This window comes from Panthera leo, chromosome A3, assembly GCF_018350215.1.
Source record: "Panthera leo isolate Ple1 chromosome A3, P.leo_Ple1_pat1.1, whole genome shotgun sequence".
NCBI lineage: Eukaryota > Metazoa > Chordata > Mammalia > Carnivora > Felidae > Panthera > Panthera leo.
In genome coordinates this window covers 126,689,017-126,709,947 of record NC_056681.1, presented here as the reverse complement: position 1 = coordinate 126,709,947, position 20,931 = coordinate 126,689,017, and positions in this window count along the sequence as shown.

Sequence of the window (20,931 nt, the reverse complement as noted above, 5' to 3'; positions counted from 1 at the left end):
AAACTTCAGTATAACTAAATCCACATGCCTGGCCCAGACCCAACCATCCTGCATAGAAGGTTTCCCATTTTTCCCCTTCCCAATTTTTCCCAGTTATGAATGCCTGACTGCAATCCCTCCTCACTCAGGAAAACTTCCAAAATAAATTCAGCTCTCCAACTTCCCCCTTATCTTCCACCCGTTCCATATACAGCCTACATCAGTATATTAGAAATCAAATCTCTCCTTCTTTAACACATTCTCTTGGATCATTGTCTCATTTAACTCCTGCATCTAACGTAAGATCAATCTCACTCACTATCAAAGAGCTAGTCAGTCATTTCACACCCATTAGGATAGCTATTATCAGAAAAACATAATAACAAGTGGAGAAATTAGAACCCTTGTGGGAATGTAATATAGTACAACCACTGTGGAAAACAGTATGTCTATTCCTCAAAAAATTAAAAATAGAAACACCATATGAACCAGTAATTCCACTTCTGGGTATATATCTCAAATGAGTGAAAGCAGGGTCTCAAAGAGATAGTTGTACACCCATGTTCACAGCAACATTATTCACAACAGGTAAAATATGGAAGCAACCCAAGTGTCCATCAATGGAGTGAATGAATAAGTAAAATGTGGTATATATGTGCAATGAGTGTTATTTAGCCTTAAAAAGAAAGAAAATTCTGACACATGCTACAATATAGATGAAACTTGATGACATTATAGTAAATGAAATAAGCTAGTGACAAAAAGATAAATATTGTAGGACTCCACTTAAATGAAGTACTTAGGGTAATCAGATTTATACAGACAGAAAGAATGGTAGGGACGGGGGAGGGGAGAATGGTAAGTTATTGGTCAATCACGATGGAGTTTCAGTCTTGCAAAATAAAAGGAGTTCTGGGGCTAGATGGCGGTGGCAGTTGCGCAGTCATGTGAATGTACTTAATGTCACTAACCTCTACACTTTAAAATGGTTAAGATGGCAAATTTTATGTCATGTGTACTTTACCACAACAGCAAAAAAAGAAAAAAAGAGAGAGAGAGAGAGAGAGAGAGAGAAAAGACTCAGGCAGAAGGAAAAAAAAACTAGCATTCTTAAGGTCTCCTGTGCTAGGTAACTTCCATAGATTATCTTTTTTAATCTTTGTAACAACCTTTCTTTTAACTCCATTTTTCAAATGAGCAAATGAAGCTGAGGCTGAGAAGGTCAGTAATTTTTCCTAGGTTTTCCAACTAGCAAGAAATGCAGATATGAAGATAGGCCTACCTGACCTACAACCACTGCTCATATATTACTCTTGAACATTCCTTCATCACTTCACATACAGCTTAACCCCCTGGAGACAGAGGAATGTACCTTAAATGTTGGTTTCTCCTCATTAGCATAGCCAAATCTAAAGTAAGTGCTTTTTTTTTTTTCAGTGCAAAAATATGATTTTACTAATTCATGGGGACAGGACCCATGGGCAGAAAGACCTGCCCTTGGGTTGTGAAGAGTGACTGATTATATACTATAGAGTTGGGGGAGGTAAAGACAAAAGAGAGGATTCCAAAAGGACTTTCATATGCTTAAGAGGACTAGTAAGATACTGGAGGCCCAGCTATTGCCTGGCTCAGGTTGTTTTTTCTCTAGCAAAGCATTAACATTAAGACAGTAGGGAGTTCCTGGAGGAATGTTTTATTCTGTCTATGTCAAGTATTTGTCAATGGGCTGCAGGTTATAAAAAAATTTAATTTTATTTATATTTTTGTTTTGACTTTGTTTCCCACATCACCATGGAGGGGAGTGTGATGTTAGGGCTCCAGAAAATTGAGTCTGTGGGTTTCTAGAAGTTAGGCTATTGGTAAGATTGCCTTTTTCCTACAATTTATTAAGACATTCTTAAGTGTTTCTTGAATTGATTCTCTTCTCTGCTTCCTGAGAGAGAGAAAGGACCAGAACCAGAGAATGCCTTGGTGTCATTTTCACCTGAGGTTACTGGACTTGACTCAGGACAAACCTGTGATCAGCCAGACTGCCTGGATATGCCCTTTTCCACTGCGATCTATGATCTGACAAAAAGAATCTATTTTAGGATTTTCCACGTCCGCTCTGATTCTGAGTAATGCCTGAGACTTGTTATCTAGCAATTAAGCAAGAATAGATGGGAAATTGTATTTACATTTTCCACACTGTTGAGCTTTCTATACCTAACCCTGAATACTTAATACTGTGCTGAGTTATGATTCATCAGGGAGTGATGGTTTTATTTATAAAAAACAAAGCTTAACTCTCAGTAGGATGGTTATCTTTAAAGAGAAAAGAGAATAGAACATGCATTTTAAAATTTCCAACGATGAAAATGAAAAATAAATGATTTCCATTACTGAAAGCGAGACTTTTCAGAGCATTCTTCTCTTGCTTCTCAACCTTTACCAAAATAGTAACAGTAGTACTAATTTCCCATTTTCATTTGACTTGTTATCCATTCGGAAAGCCCTTACCCTAACAGTCATATGCCCAAAGTCTAGTCTTCCTTCAAGGTTCAGCTCCATTCATTCTTCCATGAAGACGTCTCTGACCAACTCCCCATCTCCCTTCCTTCCTGAGCCCACCTCCTGCCATCTAGCTTGTCTAGCAGTCTGCACACTAGTCATCGCTCTTCATTTTTATCATGCTATTTATTTACACTTCACATCTTCCCTCCAAACTGTGTAAGACTTCGGAGTAAGAGATATTATTTCTCTGAACCATTGCCCAAATGATATGTAGTCAGTCAGTGTGTATTGTTGACATATATTGCATATATTGTGTTTATTATGCTTTACTTATGTATATATAGAACTTAAAGTTTAAATATATCCAATTTCTTTTAGAATATAGGGCAGAAGAAGGTCTACAGTTATTGTCAGTAATGTGGTTTTCAAAAGGCTGCCAGTTTTACTTGGAAGAACTATTTATGGTGAAATGTCCTCTAATGTATTTATATCAATGGACCCAAAAGAAGCTGGGACAAGCACAGACAAGGGTGAACAGGATGTGGTGGTTCCTGGGAATGCTGGTAGATTCCATTTTTAAGGCTCTTCTAATGCTAAGGGCATGTACTTTGAGGACATGTGGCTACCGGATTAAAATTAATTCCCACAGACTAGCAGATGAAAGCAATATTTAATTATCAGTGCTTAACTTCCTTGCCATCTTCTAGATAACAACAAAAAAATCTGTTTCTATTAGATTCTGATTCTAGTACAGTGCTTCTCAACATAGTTTCACTTTAGAATCATCTGGAGTGATATGGAAAAACACAGATTCCCAATACCTACCTCCAGAGATTTGGATGCAATTGGTCTGGGCATCGTATCTGTTAAAAGTTCCCAAAGTCATTTTAAAGTGCATCTAGAATTAAGAACCACTAATATAGTGTTTGATGTATTGATTCCTCACTCTGAAATGACCCTAAGTGTGAAAATAATTAAAAGTAAAAATCAAGATTCCATGCCACTACCGAAAAATCAGTATGTATTACACTGAAACATAAAGGGTATAATAGTAAAAGATACAGTATGGGATTGGTAAATGTCCAATGACATTTCCAAATGTCTGGGTACCTTGGATCTTAGGCAGAGCCACACTGTAGTTGCTAGGATCAATACCTAGCAAATAACCCAGAAAAGACCTCTCTGCTAGAAGGATGACAGTCACTACCCTCTGACACATCACTAGGCATTTCAGTCTCCATTGCTTCTGAGAGATGGGAAGTTGAAGCCATGCAAAACCAGTTCTTGTCAAAAGAGAAAAGGCCATTTCTAGTGTCAAGTATTCCCTTGAGCAATGGGAACAAGTTCAAAACTGGGAGAAGAAATACAGACAGATAAAGTGACTTTATGAGCAAGCACAGATTTGTGGTTGACCGGACAATCATCAGAAGTAGCAGAAGCGTTCCCTACCTGCAACATGGAGGTAAATTAAAGTCCCTAAGGATAGACTGAAATCTTCCAGAAAGAAGAATAGGCTGTTCTCTAGTTGCATGATATGAATCACCCTTTAGAGTTGGAATCCATTAACAGTTGACTTGGTTACAAGGGATCTGTTGGTGATAAGGGAAAAACATAAAGTGTATTCAAAATGGTGCATTCTGTAGGTGAAATGATTAAAAGGAACATATTTCAACTCAAACGTATACAAGATGGGGGGACTTTTAAGATATGTAATAGCAGCATTTCCCATGGCAGTCAAAAGCCCACCAGACCACATATCCTGTGCTGTAAAATTGCCTCTACATGCCCCTCAAGCACCTAAAATTCAGCCAGTGAAAGACTGAGCCCAACATACCTTCTATATTGTCAGTCTTTAGTGGTAGCACTTTTCAGCAGCCTATGTTACAAGCCTTAAGCTTACCTTGATTCTTTGTCCTTCCCCCTTTTTTCCATCCATGTCCAGTTGCTTAACAAGTTTTACCAGTTTTCTCTCTTTTTATCTCCAGTACTATAGCCTAGTTCAAGTTAGGCCTTTATCATTGCTTACCTACTTTTTTAAAAAAAATTTTTAAATGTTTTATTTATTCTTGAGAGAGAGAGAGAGAGAGAGAGAGAGAGCATGAGTGGGTGAGGGGCAGAGCGAGAGAGGGACACAGAATCCAAAGCAGGTTCCAGGCTCTGAGCTGTCAGCACAGAGCCCAAAGCAGGGCCCAAACTCAAAAGCTGGGAGATCATGACCTGAACTGAAGTGGGATGCTCAACTGTCTGAGGCCCCCAGGCACCCCTATCATTGCTTATCTAGATCATGTGTTGTCCAACCGCAACCCTTGGACCAAATCTTGCCCTCAACCTGTTTTTATAAATAAAAGTTTTATTGGATGACAGCTACACCCATTCACTTACAGATTGTCTAGGACTGCTTCCAAGCTATAATAACAGAGTTGAGTAGCTGCAACACAGACTATATATGGCCCAGAGAGGCAAAAATATTTACTAGCCAACCCTTTACATAAAAAGCTTGCTAATGCCTGGTCTATGTCATTGTGCCCCTACATCCAAACCATCCCTCCCACTGCTAATGGAATAGTCTTTCAAAAACACAACTCCAGTCATGTTCCTCCATAGCTTAAAAGCATTTAATGGCTCCTCATTAAAATTAAGATCCAAATTTTCAGCCTGGCATTCAAGATCCTTCACTATATCTTCTCACCCAGTCCCAGTCTCCCTCAGCTCCTTTATTCTTCTCTGGACTAGGCACAGTAGCTTTCTTTCCTGGGGAAATGTATGCTCCAATTTGACATGAAGGTCATGTAAGCATGTTTCAATCCAAAGGGGGCTTATTAGGTCATCATTTCAATAAAGCAAACTCTGCCTTAAAGAAATGTACTTTCCAGTTTATTTTACTCTATCATAAAATGGCCCAGCTAGGGAAGGGGATCAGAAGGCTTTAACAGAGGTAGACATTAAATGGAAGGAGTTCATCATATTAGAGATTAGGGGAGGGCTTCCAGAGGCAATCCTTTGAACAAAGTTACACAGTTATTAAAAAAAAAGGTGGGGGGTCAAGGAAGGCAAGGTATGTATGAAAACAAGAAGTTTGCTGCAGTGAATAACCCCAGATGAGATAGAGAGGGAGTTAATGCCATAGTACAGACTTGCTATATATCTATTATCAGCCAAAGTTCTGATGATGGTAGGTTCTTAGAAATTACCCCACATAGGAAAAACCAATCCATGATTGCTAAGCAGGGAAATGTCAGGATTAGATTTTCTTTATAAAAAAGGAAACTGGGGACAGTGGGAAATAAGTGGGGAAAAAAAACAACAACAAATAATCCAGTATGGACATACTTTTAATAGCCCAGTGAAAAATGAAAAAGTTTGAACTTGGGTAGTGGCAGTTGAGACCAAAAATGAAATGAGCAATTAAGTGGGTTTGGGAACTCTGGAGAAAGGAATGAATACTGAATCTAAGGCTTCTAGTTTATGCAGTTAGCTGACTGGATAGTGAGACTTGTAGTTAAAATCAGGATTCAAGAGAAGGAGCTGGTCTGGAAGGCAAGTGGCAGGTGCAGATCATAAGTTAAGTTTATATATGTTAAGTTACGTGCTTAACTGAAGCTGGAGATTATCTAGGTGGATCTACCAAAGATGCAATTAAAAATGTGTACCTGTCCATCCAATGAAAACCTGAGGCTAGAGACTAAAATATCATCATAATATTCTATAGATGCTCATCGCGGATAGTTGAGACAAGTGAGCATCAAGAGTAAACGCTTCTCGTGACTGAATTCTTACCTAAAAGTGAAAGTGAAATAAAGTGTGGGAGTGGCAGAAACCCTGAGGGGATGGAAACATGTTATCTTGGCTTCAAGGTTCCCCAAGAGGGAAGTCATGAGCATCTAGGTCCATGTTGGTTCCATGGGCCACAGAAAAAGAAATTGTAAGCTAATCAGAGAAAGAAGAATTCTGACTGTCTCTACCAGAAATAGAACCGAAGGGAATGACACCACTCAGAAATTAAGTTCAGAATGTTTTTGAAAATAACCTACAAATAAAGAAAAGGGAGAGGTATCTTATGAGGAAATGTTGAGAGAGGATTATTCCTGAGTATGTCAAAGTCCTAATTAACTGGATATGAGTAATTCTGGGAAGCCGAAGAGATGCAAAATACCCACATGTGATGAAAAGGTGGCTGTAATTACACTCATCCTTCTGGGGCCATCCTAGCTTTGCTAAAATAGCACCAGGAAGCAGACTAGTGAGGTCTATCTTCAGGAATAAAAGCTGACAGCAGAAGACGGAAGTTCCTATGGTCATATCAAGGGAGTGAGGATCTAAAAACCAAGGGGACCATGACATTGAGAACTTTGCTACTTCGTCTTCATCTTCCCTTCTCATTTTGGCTTTCCTTTGCCTCTTTTCTGCAGAAATCAGCAGTAAAGCCCTTATAACATAAGCCTATCAGTTTACCTAAGGGTGCAATAAAGAAGGAAGGAGGTATTAGCAGACAATTATGGTCCACATGTCAGTCTGAAGAGGAGGAACCCAAAGAGATCAAGTAGACAGGGATAGCCATTAAAGGAGAGAAATGCAGGCTGAGTTTCTAGGTTTTACATCAAAGAAAGAAAGGAGCTCCTGAAATGTCAGCCTGTACCTCAGAAGATGCCAACAAAGAGCTCTCATTTTATCTCAGATTTTTAAAGAGCATATTATGGAAGGTACCAAAAGGGAAATGCATCTAAGGACAAATATAGTGTGTTACGTCTTTATCAGGAAGGCTGGAATTCAGAAACCACTAAAATTTCTAGAGACAATCAAAGGGAGTAATGAAGGGGTTCACCATGAGATGATGGTCAGATGCTAGATGGTCAGATGATGCTAGATCCAACACTCAGTGTAAATGGTAGTGATAGGATAGAATTAAGGCATGATAGTCATTCTGGCTTCCTCTTCTCCATGAAGAATGATCTCAATTCCTTCATTCAATAAATATTCATCAATCATGTATTAATCATTCATTAACATAAACTACTTCATTAGATATTCAAATAAACACACAACCTGTGCACTTCAGAAGGCTCACAGTCCAAGGAGACTAAAGCCAAGTGAAGATGGGGCCCCAGACAAAAATGAAGTCATGTGAGAGGACATGGACACTGTCAGGCCCAGTCAAATCCCCAGACCCTAAAGTGTGGTACAGACCCACTGCTCATATCTCTCGAGGCACAGAAGGGAAGGAGAGAGATGCCCAAAGACTGGAAATGAACAAATGCAGTCACAAAAAGAAACAAATACATCGGCTTCATCAACAGAAGACCCACAGCATGCTGTCTTTAGACTCTGGCAGCAGGCAGGGCCTACCAGGCTAACAAGGCCAGAGGCTGCATCTTTGTTGTTTTCTGATTCTCTACTGCTGCTTCCTCCTTTGTGCAGACTCCTAGAAAAAAAATCACTCTTCCTTGTAAAGCAATAAGACACTGTGGAAATAACACAGGCTTTAGCAGTCAGACCAGCCTCCACACCCATCCTTCACTTGTTATCTGTATGAACTTGGCTAAATTCTTCAACCTTCCTGAGAGTCAGTTTCTTCATCTATAAAAAAAAAAAAATGGAGGGGCGCCTGGGTGGCGCAGTCGGTTAAGCGTCCGACTTCAGCCAGGTCACGATCTCACGGTCCGTGAGTTCGAGCCCCGCGTCAGGCTCTGGGCTGATGGCTCAGAGCCTGGAGCCTGTTTCCGATTCTGTGTCTCCCTCTCTCTCTGTCCCTCCCCCGTTCATGCTCTGTCTCTCTCTGTCCCAAAAATAAATAAACGTTGAAAAAAAAAAAAAAAATTAAAAAAAAAAAAAAAATGGAATAAAAGTTCTGCATTCACGAGTTTGTCATAAAGATTCACTGAGAAAATATATTTACTATTTAGTTCAGTGTCTGGCAAATAATGGCTGTTGAATAAATAGTATTAATTATTGTTACTATTATCCTTTTGCCTGCGATACAAGCATACTCCCTTTACCAACTTCTTTCCAGTCTAGTCCCTCTCTGTTTGACTAGGAATTCATATAGAAATGTTTTCCATGGAAGCTACAGCATCTCTCAGCCAGCACACTGACTCAGGAGATGGCTGTTTGGTGGGAAGCTGACAAAGCTCTCAGTGCCTGAACACCTTTGTACTCCACTCCTCTTGCACACTGCCCTCTGCTGACCAAAGACAGTCCCTGCAATTGACCTTTCAGGTCCTAAGAGTCAAAATACAAGAGAGATCCTAACTCCGACTGACTTCTAGAATTAGTTGTTGATCATTTACAGTCATATAGAAATGAAGGAGATGATCACCAAGAGCCAGAACGGACTCACTAAGAAAATATCTCCTGCTAAACTACCATCATTCTTTTATGATGTCATTATTAGTCTGATTATCAGAACATGCATTAAATAGTATTGCCATACAATACTTGCCAAATGTTTCCTAATAAGCTTGCAGAAAAGATGCAATAAAGCTATTAGCTGAAATAAAAATCAGACAGGAGACTCCACGACATGACTGAATAATCAAACCATAGAATTTATGTTAATGAATCTTGAAGGTTTCTCCAAGGCTCCACCAACCATCCTATCCCACTCAACATTTTTATAAATGACATGAAAGAAGATAAAAGCCATATTGTATTTTCCAATGACACAACACTAGGCTGAACAGCTCATGTGATAGAGACCTCACCTTCCAAATAATCTCACAAAACTCATGTTAAGAAATAATTACTGGGGTGCCTGAGTGGCTCAGTCAGTTAAGTAAATGAGTCTTGGTTTTGGCTCTCTCCCTCTCTCTCTGCCCCCTTCCATTCACACTGTCTCTGTCTCTCTCAAAATAAATCAATAAACTTTAAAAAAAGAAAGAAAGAAAGAAAGAAAGAAAGAAAGAAAGAAAGAAAGAAAGAAAGAAAGAAAGAAAGAATTACTGAGTTTCTTCTATGTTCCAAGCACTAAAGACAGACTGACAAATAAGAACTCTATCTTCATAGAATAAATGGCTCATGGAAATTTAGATTTTTATTTGGAATCATCTAAATTAAAATATTGAAAATAAAGTCATTTCTTAAAATATAAAACACACCTATTGAAATATATATTCCACAAACTACTAGTCTAAATCAACAATATTTATTCAATGACTAAAATAATTCTTTAATCAACATCATAGGTGAAAGTCACAGAAGAATTCAAATAAAAGTGAAAGTTCCAAAGAAGTCTGTCCTAGTTGGATCATATATGGGTAATTGTGAAATGTACAGAGATCTATGTTGACAGACTAAAAAGTGGCCACAGGTTATGACCAGAAAGGCTCTAGACCTCTTGCCAAAGAAAGAACACACTTAAAAGCAAAACCAAACATGTTTGTTGCATCAGAGACAAGAAAACTAAGGAAGGAGACAATGTGTAGGGCGGGTGTGTGCATGTGTGTGTGCCCGCATGTGTGCACATGAATGGGCATATTTATGATAATACATTAAGGAGCAAAGTGGCTTTTTTCAAACACTGAAGACATGTCATGTTATTCACTATGGCGGACTGCTGTAGATAGATACAGTTTTTCCTACAAGCATGCTCTCCTTTCATTATATCTTCTAGTTATAGAATCCTCTTTCCTTTTGGCAAACCTGTTCTATATGGTCCAGATAGATATGCCAGATTCTCACCCCTTCAAGCAACCCCCTTCCCCTTTTGGGGTGCCATAAGACCCAAACCTGATCAGAGCCTCCATTGGATTTTTGCTAGTAATATTAGGCAAAAGGTGTTTCTATTTCTTTGAGATTGCCACTTTAAGGCTCTTCTAAGCCAAGAGCTACCAAGGATCATCTTTCCCACCACTTGAAAAGAGCCCAACAGAGAAGAAAATTAACAGAAAAAACAATTCAGATTTAAAGAGATGAATTGCTGTGACATGGTTTGAGTACTTATAGTCACCTTACCTGATGTTACCGATCACTAGGTCTTTTTAACAAATTATCTTTTTTTTCAAGCACTTTCAGGAGGTTCTATTATTTACCCTAAGGGGCTCCTGGGTGGCTCAGCCAGTTAAGAGCCTGACTCTTGATTTCAGCTCATGTCATGTTCCCAGGGTTGTGGGATCAAGCCCTGTGTGGGGCCCCATGCTGAGCATGGAGCTTGCTTAAGATTCTCACCCTCTCCTTCTGCCCCTCTCCCCCACATGTGATCTCTCTCTCTTTCTCTCTCTCTTTCCTTCTAAAATAAAATTTAAGGGACACCTGGGTGGCTCAGTCGGTTGAGCGTCTGACTTCAGCTCAGGTCATGATCTTGCAGTTCGTGGGTTCAAGGCCTCGCGTCGGGCTCTGCGCTGACAGCTCAGAGCCTGGAGCCTGCTTCGGGTTCTGTGTCTCCCTCTCTCTCTGTTCCTCTCCTTCTCACGCTCTGTCTCTCTGTCTCTCTCTCTCTCAAAAATAAAGATTTAAAAATTTTTTAAAATAAATAAACAAAATTAAAAAAAAATCCTCACCATCACTTTCACTAAACATTAAGTGCTTTATGAACTGTGTCTTCCTTACTCATCTTTGTAACCCAGTGCCAAACAAAGCTGTTGGCATACAATAAGTACTCAATAATCGTGGATTCAATTAAGTGAACCAGAGTTTCAAGGAGTCTGAATTTTTTCTCTATTAAGGCCATCTTCCTAAAGATTGCATTCTTTAATTCATACCCAAAATTCATATGTTGAAACCTAATCCTCAATGTGATGGTATTAGCAGGTAGGACGTTTGGGGAGTTAATTAGGTTATGAGGCTGGAGCCCTCATGAATGGGATTAATGCCCTGATAAGAGACCACAGAAAGCTCTTCTTGCCCTTCTGCCCAGTGAGAATATAGTGAGAAGACAGTCATCTGTGAACTAGAAAGCAGGTCTTCATCAGCCACCAGATTGGCCAGCACCTTAATCTTGGACTTTCTAGCCACCACCACAGTGAAAACTAAATGGTGTTTAAGTCACCCAGGTTGTGGTAGTTTGTTACAGCACCCTAAATTAAGACAAACATGGTTCAACATCAGCAACCAATCTACCACAGACAGCCTCTGTAGAGATGAGACTGTGAACCTCTGAGGGTGGGCACCTGGGGAAAGCATCCTGCATGCGGGTCATGGCCAGACTCTATGATTCTAGCTGATATGTACCCTCTCTGCCACTAAAAATGCCTTTGATGATGTTTTCTATACATTTTCATTGAAATTAATTCACCTTTTGGCCTTTTCTTTGTCTGCTTTATACTTTAAGGTCTATGAAACAGTAATTACTGGAAAAGGTTAGCATAGGGCAAGCTGAAAGAAAACTGAAGAAGCAGCATTGAGAATAGGGGAGTTAGCATCTCAGCTCAGGTTGAGATTCAGAATGATTAACAGACAAGGTGACTTAGGCTTCCTCTCTGTTAAATGGGCCCATTATCTATCAAAGAGATAGCATATTAAAATATGAATAAATACAGAACAATATTTAGCTATATGTTTGAGGACTGCCTGAAGGAGTAATTACATGAGGAAAAAAGTAAAAGGTGGGGAAAACATAAACATAAAATGGAATATCCAAGGGTAGTGCTGTCAAGGACCAAATGTGTGATTTACTGATCTCTACGTAGATACCACTGTATCAGTCACATACTTTCATATTAAATGATCTCTGTAATCAGAACATCTCAAGTTTAAATGAATTAAATCCTTTAATTTCAATATCTTCTCAATTTAGTATCTGGCTATTACATTTTTAACTTGGACATAGCTAGACATATAAATTTAAATCTGAAAACAAAGCAAAGGTCAAAGATTCATTATAAAATGAAGCCATGAGGCATTTTGACCACGAAAACTGAGACTTTGAGTAGAAATTAGAAAATGTGGTCCTGAATAACGATAGTTCCCTCCACACTGGTTTAATGGTTCTGCATAGAAAGTAATTATCAGAAATGATCCTCGTGGACCACTGTTGAAGTTCTTAATCCGTTTAGCAGCTTCTTTATGTGCGATTTACACTTTCCTTTGCAGCTGTAGCAAACACCTTTTTTTCTGGTCTTTGGGAAATTATTTTGCTACAGTAGGTAATACTAACTCAGACAATGCTATTCCATTACTAATATAATTTGTGATGTATGCTGCAGCTAAATCCTGCCACTTTTTCTGTAGAACAAAGTTGACTCATATCTACACAGATAAAATAATGGCCCATGTCCTCATAGAAATAAGTGAATCACTGTGATATTTCAATAAACACTGAGAGGCATCTATTCTTTTTTTACCTGACCATCCAGAATCCTGAAAGACATGCACAGGCCAGAGATGGCAGGGCAGAGAAAGGAAGAGAGGCAGTGAGCTTGGATGAGGGAGACAATGGAGAAAGGAAGGAGACATATTGCAAAGTGTAACAGTCTGAGCATCTAATTTCTAGAAGAAAACAATCTCAACTTCTAGAATAAAGCCAGTATTGTTATCACCTACTCTTCTATTCTGAAAAGGAAGACAAACACGCTTACAGGGAAGAAAAAAATGATGCCATTAGATTTAATTCTACATTCTGACCAGTCCTTTTCTGTTACATCTCATATCCAATCGTGTGAGAATGTCAGTAAAAACAATCTTAGGTAAAAGGGAAGGTACAAGACGAAAATTTATGTAAGACTGAGTGCATTATTTATTTCTTTTGCAAAGCTGTCTTATTGTTCTACTGTTCTTTGAATAAAAAACAAAAAGGCCTTCAGATACCAGCAAAGAAATGTCGCTTTCACTACTATTTTCTTAGCAATATGGAAAATATTTAGAGGAATAACATGTACATACAAAAATAACTCATGAGTCAAAAATCATCCCCATGGGAAATACTTTTAAAAGTATATAATTAACTGCAAACAAAGGCAAATGAAGGACACCTTTCAAAGGGAGCCATTTCCACAGGGTTGAATTAGTTCGCTTTTCTTTCTTTTCCAAATACAAAATGACTTTCTTTGATCCTCCTCCCACACACTAGTTCAGGTAAACCAGGCAGTATGAAGCTTTTTAAATACTGAGATAAAATATTTCAAAGGTCATATAACCATCGGAAAATGGTCCTTTAACATTTTACAACTATTTAGAGATTTTGCACAGACATTCACTAATTTTACAATTTTTGATCGTCGGCATTTCCTAAAATTGAAACCTAGAAGATTAGAAAATGCTGAATGCGTTGCTATCTTGTCCTCGGCATCAGCAACCATGTGTAAGACATAGCTAAGGGGAGATGTCAAATTCCAATCTGAGAGATAGCAAAGGAAGTTATCATTTTGCCTAATCTTAAAATAGGGACTGAATTCAGCAAAAATAATTCTGGCAAAGTGAAATGATAATTAGTTCACTGTACAAAGAGTAAATTAATTAACACAGTAAATGACTCTCCCTTTTACGATACAGGAGCACAGTGTTCAGAGGAGGGTCCTGAGATCATTCCACCCTTGACTTGCCTCTTCTTGGCACTGTCTATACAGCAGATGTGCCCAGAGAACACCATTACTCTCAGGCCAATACCAACACTGCCAACTCAGCGTCAGCAACAATGTCTTCTCTTTTTGGAATTGGCAAAGCATTACCTTGATAATTCTGGGGTATGTGTCAAAGACTTGAGTTAAGTCAACAAATAAGCAGAAGAGTGTTACACATACAAATATGTATTGTCATAGATGCTTCAGTGCTATCATCACTAAATCTGACCCCACATTAGAAGTACACAGAGATCTTGGGGCACGGGAGTGGCTCAGTTGGTTAAGCGTCTGACTTAAGCCTAGGTCATGATCTCATTGTTCTCCAGTTCCAACCCCACGTCGGGCTCTGTTCTGACAGCTCAGAGCTTGGAACCTGTTTCGGATTCTGTGTCTCCTTCTCTCTCTCTCTCTCTCTCTCTCTCTGCCCCTCCTCTACTCACACTTTTTCTTTCTCTCTCAAATAAACTTAAAAAAAGAAGTACACAGAGATCTTTACAAATGCAGATTCCAAGGCCCTGCTCCAGAATCTAGCTTTTTCAAGTCACTAAAGCTGAAGAGAGTAGGAATGGGGAAACATATGAGGCTTTCTTGTGTTCAAAACCATAGGACTCCCTAGTCCCACCTGGGTGGCTCAGTCAGTTGAGTGTCCGACTTCGGCTCAGGTCATGATCTCACAGCTTGTGAGTTCAAGCCCCGCATCGGGCTCTGTGCTGACAGCTCGGAGCCTGGAGCCTGCTTTGGATTCTGTGTCTCCCTCTCTCTCTCTCTGCCCCTAACCCACTCACATTCTGTCTCTGTCTCTCTCAAAAATAAATAAACATTAAAAAAAAATTTTTTTTAAACAAAACCATAGGACAAGCAAGAGGCTGGAAGCATCCAAGTCTCCTAACACCAAAGATATTTAGTTACTTACTGTCTTCTCTGTGCCATATTGCCTGACTTTCTCTGAAATTAAGTAACGGGGTTACATGATTTCTGGACCCTCCTCCTCCTGCGTCTATTTCAATTGCTTTCACTAGCAATTAGCACAAATCCACCCTCCTCACTGTGGCCTAGAGGCTAGGCCTGCTTCATAACATGTGGCCGACGCAGTCACAATTAGAAGGGACCATGCTTGCTCAAATTCTTTATTGTCATCATCTTGAAATCTTTAAGAGTTTTTCATAAAGGGGGCCTGTGTTTTCATTTTGTACCAGACCCCACAAATTATGCAGCCAGTCATGCCTAGAGGGGCCCCATGATCTGGTCCCAGCCTACTTCAATTCATCTCCTTCTGCTCTCCTCTTCCTTCACCGCACCGGAGGCACCCTGGCTTGATTTCTGTCCCTCACACATGCTGAATTCATTTCCATTTCTGAGGCTTTGCACGTGCATGGGAGCACTTGGTCACCGCCTCAGAGGCCTGGCCTCACCATCATTGGAGCTTACTCCCACCACTGCTTATTGCATTAACTATTTTATTTTCTTCAAAGAACCTATGAGCAATTAAAATCACCTTAGTCCTTTACACCTTAGCATACGTGCTTATTGCCTATTTCTCTACTACTGGGATATAAACTTCTCGCAGGCAGGGATTTTATCTGTCTCACTCCCTTCTGTATCTCCAGCTCCCAGAAAGCTGATAGATGCCTGACACAGAGCAAGTATGCAATGCCTTACCAAAGACAAGCTGGTTCAGATCCCCTGTGTGCCAGTGTATACTTTCCAAAACTTCTGTCACATTATCAGTATGCTGGGAGCAATTTGGAAGCTCTGTGACAGATCTGAAGAGCCTAGAATTGAGTCAAATGCAGAAACTACTATGTACCTTCAGTCATTTCCCATGGATCAGCCTCAATTTCTGTCATTTCCTAAGCTATTCTTTCCAATTATTATAAAGAGCCTAAGGATGAAAATTAGGGAAAGGACAATATCAGCATATGAAAGAAGATTTCCACCTCTCAAAGTCACTCAGGAAGTATACAGGTTGCCTTATGAATGATGATTTTCCTACAACTGGGACAGTCCAAGCAAAGGCCCAATAGGCACTTGTCAGGAGGCAGCAGGAAGACTGTTTCTTCTTTAAAATTTTTTAAATGTTTATTTATTTTTGAGAGAGAGAGAGCGCGCGCGCTCAAGCAGGGGAGGAGCAGACAAAGAGAGAAACACAGAATCAAAGCAGGCTCCGAGCTATCAGCACAGAGCCCAATGTGGGACTCAAACTCACAGACTGTGAGATCATAACCTGAGCGGAAGTTGGACGCCCAACCAGCTGAGCTACCCAGGCACCCCACAGGAAGACTGTTTCTACTGGTAAGTAGAGTTTTCCTAAGTCTCTTACAATTCTGAAGTTTTGTATTTTCGAAGCTTGAGAAACCCCGCAATGTCAGATACATCTATATAGATTGTAACAATCAGGGTGGGGGCATTTCATAGCATATGCCAGTAATAAGCCACCATGCAATTATCCCTACTCTCTATAAAATACAATATAACCACATAAATATAATAAGTGGCAAAACTACGAAGAAATATATCCTAGATCAGTATCTAATATGCCCCAAACAATTTAGAAATGCCAGGTCAAGGCATGAAGCTTAGCCTGTAAGATTACATGAGGTCTCCCACATTTCTTAATTATACATTTATGTCTCAGGACTCTACCATTCTCTGGCCAATGCCAAAACAATGACAATGTGCTTAGAGGTGTTTACAAAAAGAGAGATGGCAGAACTAAAAAGGGGGCCTTTGACTTTGCCACCCTGCCATGTAGGACAGAATGAAGAGAAAGTGCTACTTGAACTCCGGTCTTTTAATCACATTGATCTTTCCTAGTAACAAGAAGGAAATGTGTCCCAATCAATTTCTTAGGAAGTGAGCAACCAGGCTATCAATCTCTTCCTGGAGGGACTGGAGCAGAGAGCTAGAAAGACTGAAGAAGGTTTAAGAAGCCGCGATGAGACAACATCTCCTGAAGTCCTGTAGATTTCCTATAGATTTTAAAATACATTAAAATGTATTTCTAAGTCTCAATAATATAAGCTAATTAGGGAAAAAAGAAGGCCAAACACAGGAAGGCTGAATTACGGTAAATTTCAAAGAACTCAAGACAATTGTATAAAGCTCGTTAGGAGCTTTGTTTCAAAAACAACCACAACAAATAATTTCCAAGTTTGAAAAGCCAGTTTCCTTGAATAGATAAAGAGACCCTGACAATTTTACATGCTATTAATTTGGTAAGCAAATCTGTTCCCCACACATTGAACAAGAATGACTGCAGATTTCAAATCAATGGGTACTGAATTAATGGCATCCCTGCATAGGACATTTCTATGCTCTTTCGTGCCAGACAATTCTGGAGTCAACACTATATTCAAACACCAACTGCTACCCAGAAATCGGAACCATGAAATCCCTAGTAACACCTACAAAAGCACTTGAAACTAGTAGTTTCGATGAGGCAATGTGCTCTCTCCATGATAGCTTTCTCTCAGACATTTCTCCTGTTACAGTCATGACAGAGAGTATATTTCTTTTAATGTTTATTTTCTTTTTTTGAGAGGGAGAGAGAGAGAGACAGACTGTAAGCAGGGGAGGGGCAAAGACAGAGGGAGACACAGAATCCAAAGTAGGCTCCAGGCTCTGAGATATCAACACAGAGCCTGGTGCGAGCTCAAAGTCACAAACCGTGAGATTATGACCTGAGCCAAAATCTGATGCCTAACCACTTAGTTTAAGTGACTAAGCCACCCAGTAGCCCCAGAGAGTATATTTAAAATATCATTAGAATATTCATACATTACTGACCAATCCTCGAAAAGCTTGGATCCCAAATGTTGACAAATGAATTAAAGTCAAAGATGACCTTCCAGAAAGGCAGAAAGGCAGAAAGGCAGTAAGGACTAGCAGAAAGAGAGTGGACTTTGAAGCCAACCTACTTGAATGCCAACTCTGCAATTAGCTCAGGGGGAGAGGGTGGACAGAGGTTTCATCTGGTGACTGAGGGAAGGATCTGTCCTGAAGGGGGTTTAGGAGCACCAAATGGAATAAGAAAGGTAAGGGGCAGGGGATCTCCTCAAAATTACTACAGAGTTTGTAATTAATATTGCAGCTTTTTAAAAAAGCATCTTCAAAAAAGAACATAAGAGCTGTAGAGGACCACAAGAATCACTTCATGTGATGCTTCCGTGTAACAGGTGAAAATCTGAGTCTTGCTTGGCCTGACTGCCACACCCTTCTCCACCTGAGGCCCAGTCTTAAGGACAAAGCCTTCCTTAAGCAGCAAAGCTAAAAGAAAACCACTTAGAGCAAAGTCTTAACACTACGCAGACCATCGTACTGGATAAGAAAAATAATGGCTCTGGGGTGCCTGGGTGGCTCAGTCTGACTTCAGCTCAGGTCATGGTCTCACAGTTCGTGAGCTCGAGCCCCACAAGCTTGAGCCCCGCGAATTCAAGCCTGGCATCAGGCTCTATGCTAACAAAGAGTTCAGAGCCTGGAGGCTGCTTCAAATTCTGAGTCTCCCTCTCTCTTTCTCCCCCTCCCCTGCTCATGCTCTGTCTCTCTCTGTCTCTCAAAAATAAATGAATGTTAAAAAAATTTTTCTTTTCAAAATAATGGCTCTATTTGTTGAGCATCCACCAGGTGTGGACAGTGTGCTAACATCTTACCTTACCCACCCTTCTGTGACCATTCACAGCAGCCCTGCCTTGACAGACAAGGAAGCTGCCACTAGCAAGTGTCAGTTATGTCCTCAGGGCCACAGAGCTGGTACCAGGCAGAATCTGGAATCAAATCGATGTCCACTTTTGCTGGGAACCCTGCACTTTCCAAGTAAAGAGGTGGAAGAGAAAGTGGGGAACCTTGAAAAAAGTAAATTCTGCAGGAAGTGACAGCAACCCCGACAGGCTCTCCCAAGGAGAGAAATGCAATGCTGCTGGCACAGGTTATGTAAGCCTGGCTCGTGGGAGATGCGCTGGAGCATTGCGGGCACAGACTGCCAGGCGGATGCCTAGGAATCATTACCTTTAAAAAAACTTTTCTTCATTTAAAAAAAATCGCCACCCTGCTCAATGCAGAGGGGGAAAAACAGGCAATATGGAGTTTTCAGAAAATCTAAATTGGAAATCAGCCAATCCAGCTCCAGGAGCAAAGGGAAACAGTTTGCTGCAGAGGATTCAATAATGAAATTCTGTGTGCATTTGGGCTGGACTGTATGGGGAAAAGCAAATGGAACAAGGTCAGAGTCCTTAGCCCTAAAATCAGCTGTAATAATTGGACAGTGGGGCTTACAGTGAATACAAGTCCTATAAAACAGCCCCTTGACTGGGAATGGGAGAGAAATTTTGCTACAGAAAAAAAGAAGGGAACACACAGACAAACACATTAAAGAATCCACAGCTATTTTCACCTTGGGACCACTTCTCCATTTGGAATTGTTCTTCCAGCGGCAAATCTAACATGGTACAGAGCTGTGCTACAGAAAACATTTGTCTAATCGGGATTTTGTTATTGGTCCCATCTGTTTAACAGGATTGCTCATCACCTCCAAGTTAACTAAAATCTGTTTGTTATCAACAAATTACGTAAGAGCCTGGTAAATATTTTATGAATAGAACTGTAAATATTTCCTTCTCTGTTCACAGGAAAAAGTGATATTTACCCATGCCTTCCACTTCTTTAGCCTGCTTGATCATCCCTTGTAGGTGATCGAGAGGACATTTTCAGGGTTGCTATGGCTCACCATGAAGGGCACAGAAATTTCCAGGCTCCAGGGCACACAGTCTCCCTTAAGTCAAAAGGTCCAATAAATAGGGGAGAACCATTTCCCACCAAGATATTAGTTTAATAGAACAAAAGAAAATCCAAGAGGAAAATCAGTATTGCCTTCAGAGATCATATAGCGTGGCCAAAAGAACATAGATTTGAGAGCCAGAGAGAGGTTGGTTTGAGCCCTAGCTCTGTCACCTACCTACTCACTCTGTGGCCTTGGGAAAATTACTTCATCTCTTGTAGTCTCAATTTCTAGGTTTTTATCATCCGGCAAGCAAGATGCCTATGTGGGGCACATAGTAATAAAAAGAATAGTGATGCTAACAGCAGCTCTTATCTCAACACATTCTACTTGCCTTCTTCCAACCTCCTCCCTTCTTTTAAACTTCTTTCAATGTGTTTCCTGTATTGGGTGGAAAAACCATCTAACCTCTGAAGTGTCTTCCAACTCTGAGGTTCCAGACAAGGCACCTACCATAACAAGGGCATATGGTAGAAGAAGTGACATCTTAGAAGGTGTGTCCAGATTGTGTCTTTGCACAGTGTGGTATGGAGTCCTTGTGCCTTCAGTGCACGGATGGAGGAACACATGGACAGAAAAAAAAATCCAAGATGCGACCTAGACTTACAACGGACAGCTGTGTGGCTTCAATCTAGCCCTATAAGAATCTAGGTTTGGGCATCAGCCCTGGAAAGACAGCAGAGGAAGAGTGAGACCAAATGAGGCACAGGATACCCATCCCTGAGTAGAAAAGGCAAGTCCACATTTTCAGCTACGAGGAACCTTTCTGCCTGTACCAGAAGTTAAACCCACAATACTTGAATATCAGCAATGGCTGGGTTCTCACCACTCAGCCTCACCAGCATGCAGTTTTCCTTCCCATCCCCAGGCCTGTGCTCTGCCTTTCTACTTGCTAGGGCTGCCTTGGCATTTGCAACACTTTTTAGCACATATTTAAAATTCTTTTGCTGGTTTCTTTAGGATCCCTGCAGTTTGGAGGAAGCTGAGAGAGGCCAGGGTCCGGTCATTGCTCCCTGGCATGGAACAATCCTGGGAAGGCTCTGTCAATAACTGGCACCTTCAGGAGACCCACTCTCCATCCTCTGGCTGTTTTTACACAGTTCTCAGCTGGTCAGTAGTAATACCATTGGTTAGAAATGCCTGGGGTACTTACCTGGCCCCACTGAGCTTCCCACAAACATCTCCCCTTTCCAAGAC